Source organism: Apodemus sylvaticus, chromosome 2 (genome assembly GCF_947179515.1).
Source record: "Apodemus sylvaticus chromosome 2, mApoSyl1.1, whole genome shotgun sequence".
NCBI lineage: Eukaryota > Metazoa > Chordata > Mammalia > Rodentia > Muridae > Apodemus > Apodemus sylvaticus.
This window is the reverse complement of record NC_067473.1, coordinates 5894155-5897768: the sequence shown is the minus strand read 5'-3', so window position 1 is coordinate 5897768 and position 3614 is coordinate 5894155. Positions and strand designations below refer to the sequence as shown.

Genomic DNA, 3614 nt, shown 5'->3' with positions numbered 1-3614 from the left:
TTGCAGATAGATGGATGAGTTAATGAACAATTAAGGAAGGTACGGATCAAGCGCTCAATGCTGCAGGAGTATGAGTACAGGGAAGAGGACATTAAAGCAATATGTTTTGCTGTTTTCAGATACTGATTTTCAGTAGTAGTGAAGTAGAGCTACAATTCTATTCTGAAACAGTTTGCAGGCTGCTTATGCCAAAACAAACTGGGGATAGCATGAACAAACAAAAGGATCATTGTTCAAATTTTCCAACTAAGAGCATAGCTCTTGTGTTCATGTATAACCATCCCTGCAAGAATGAAGCATGTCCCTCCTATTGTTCAAATTGGGTAGCCAGGTGACAGTGACCTTGGTGATTGACTCTTAACATCTCCCTTCTGATCACTATTTTTTAGAAGGTATTTGCTCTAAAGATCATTTGCATTTCTATGCCATATTTTTGGTATTGTTTCATTTGTACTGATATATGGAGAGTTAAACAAAATAAAATACAATAAAATACCTTGTCAAAGCTCCATCAAACCTCCCAGGTCTATGGATGTGAAGAAGTTAATGGCAAACCGGGTATTGTGTGGGATGTCTTGGAGTAACAGTCCTTCAAGGAATGGCTCAAGAGTTTCATCCTTTAACCTTGCATTCAGCTAAGGAAGGCCAAAGTATTCAAACAGTTCCTGGAAGAAGATCTTGACAAAAATCCTACTAGACAATGTCGTGGTCTCCTCACTCAGCTTTATACATTCCAGAACACTCCAGGGAAGTGAATCTGTGTATAAAAGGTGAGCAAACATCTTAGCAACATTCCTCAATCTGTTCATCTCTAAGCGATGGATGGTGTGGTACTGTTCCTTGAAAAGACTTTCAAATGATTCCATGTATTCTCTTTTCAGCACACAAAATCATCCAGCCAACAAGCCAAAATATTTTTCATACATCCTTTGTTGGGCACAGCAATCAAGTACCATGTTGCAGAGTTCTTTTGTTTGGCTCTCAGCAGACTCCATCTTCAGCAACTTGTGTGCACATTCTTCAAAATCTAAACTTGACTGAATGGCAAGATAGATTATACGGCAAAATGAGACTAGGTTGATTTCAGTTTTGTCATGTATATCTTTTGCCCTCCTCCCTCTTCTTCTCCTTCCTCCACTTCCTCCTCCTTCTCCTCCTCAGCTTCACTCCTTCCAGCTTCTTGGTCTATGTTTGAATCACTGTCTCCTTATTCAAGGATTTCTTTTTTAATAGCCTTGTACTTCTCTTCATTCTCTATAAAATGAGGATCCATCTTGAAAATATTGAGAAGATCTTCTAGACTGTAGTCATCCTTTAGGGGAAGCATATGTGTCAACTGATCGTCCTCTGCCACTAAATCAAGTCCTTCTAGAATAACAGGGTGGCCCTTGAATCCATCCTTCCAAACAGCAAGCATCACTTCAATCATGTACTGAACTCTTTTGTCCATCTCAGACTTGTGTAGAATGGTTCACAGGCATTCAAAGATTGCACTGATCCCCCTTGGTGACACTTGGGTTAATTTGAGACCACACTACTTGAGGCAGCCGATAGCCAATTCAATACTGTCATCCGTTGGTCTCTCGAGAAGCAAAGTGAGCATCTCCAGGCACAGAACCTCATGGGCCACATTTTGGATAATAAGATGTGCCACAAACTTTGAAGCAGTCAGGCAGAGTTGTTTATCATTCCTTCGATATCCTTTCCAGAAGTTAAGAATTAGTCTCTTGAGCATCAGTTCTCCAATCCATGGGAATTTTGAGTAGATTATTGCCACCAGCGCTGCATAGACGTGAGTGAAGATTGGAGAAGCCCTCTGTGCTTGCAGAACAGATCTGCACAGCAATCCTCTCCCTCTGACTATGTTCTCTTGAAGGAGCGCTTGGACAATGATACTTACATTGGAGATGTTGACCTTGTTGAGGAGACCATTGATTGATTTCTTCAGAGCCTCCCAACTCATCCTCTGATATGCTAAGCTGCTTTTATCTGTAATCTGTTCCTGCATCCTCCTGATCTTTGCGGGAGGAATATATGCTCCCCCAGGCTGGGTGAGCAGTGGGTCCAGCTCATCCCTCTTTGTTTTCTTCCCTGTAGGTTCTTCCTGAGTAGAACTCTGGGTCACTCCTTGGCCTGGGCTTCTTCTTTCAGGAGATGGAGATTTCAGGGACCATTTCTGATGACATGCAACTCTAACTCTTTCTCTGGGTTTTTCTCGGCCCCTTCTTCATGATTCCGTGCTGTCATCACAAGAGCATTCAGTTTTAGAACGTTCATTGTCCGTCTGGCTGTAATCAGAGTAGTCTCTATCCTGACGAGAACATTCTTGTTCTGCACATCTGTCTTCTGGGGCCGAGATCCGGTGGTAGGAATTGTGGGTCTGCCCTTTGGCGTGACCAGAAAACTGTTTCATGTGTGCCACGCTAGTTTGCATCTTCTGCTGTCAGCTGACCCAATAACCCAGATGGCTCAGGTTCATTCAAGTGACAACTACGCAATGGTCTGAATTCCCTGACAGTTTAATTTTCTGTCCCCACATGTCTCCTACAACTCCACACTGCAGGGCCTTCACACTGGAAGTTCCAAATGGTGGCCTTCTATAAACAGTAGAAAGGAAACAGCTCAGTCAATGCAAAAACAATCATTCTTGGCAGATTGAAAATATAGCAATGACCTTGCAGACAAGATCAAGTATCATAAAACGATTATCAAACTGAGCTCAGCATGTACACAAGGTCCCAGGTTCAATCCCAATCACTTCAATAGGAAAACCTTGAAACTACTATAATGGAAACATTTTTCATATGTTTGTAATGGATTTGGTTTTGAGATTTCTTTTTTTTTTAAACAAACAAAAAAATGATAGCTACTGGTTGTTTTCATGAAAATGATAGTGAAAATCAATTAACTACTATTTCCTTGGCAGTATTAAAACATATTACATTATCAGAAGTTTGACTCCAAGAAGCTGAAGTAAATGGAAAATATTTTTTCCTACTTTACTTGCATTTAAATGCTTAACTTAGGATATGAAGGATTTTCTAATTTATATCCTAGACTACTTATCTTTTAAAATTTGAGGTAAAAGCACAGTGATGAAACTACAATAACAACAAAAACAAAGTACATTCCTCATTCAGTGAAGGTAAAATTAGTTGCAAGAAATGAAACTTGAGGTTGCTCTGGAGAATGGGAAAATTAATATATGCAAAGGAAATGTTAAGAGAAAACTGACCTGTTTAGGGAAACTGGGGAGGTTTTGTTGTAAGGTCAGTTATCAACAGGACTATACAACCCAGTTGTCCTTCAACAGAAGAATAGATACAGGAAATATGGTGCATTTACACAATGGAATACTATTCAGATATTAAAAACAATGCCTTCAGGCAATTCTTAGGCAAATGGATGGCACTAGAAAATATCATCCTGAGTGAGGTAACCCAATCACAAAAGCAAACACATGGTATACACTCACAGATAAATGGATATTAGTCTAAATGCTCAGAATACCCAAAATATAATTCACAGACCACATGAAGCTCAAGAAGAAGGATGACCAAAGCATGGATGCTTCAGTCCTTCTTAGAAGGGGGAAAAATACTCATAGAAGGAAA

General features: G+C 40.0%; 1 pseudogene; it reads right to left on the bottom strand.

Annotated features, from left to right (window-relative positions):
- Positions 1-500: 500 nt before the first annotated feature.
- LOC127677235 (pre-mRNA-splicing factor CWC22 homolog) lies at positions 501-2434 on the bottom strand (annotated as a pseudogene).
- Between the last annotated feature and the right edge of the window lie 1180 nt (positions 2435-3614).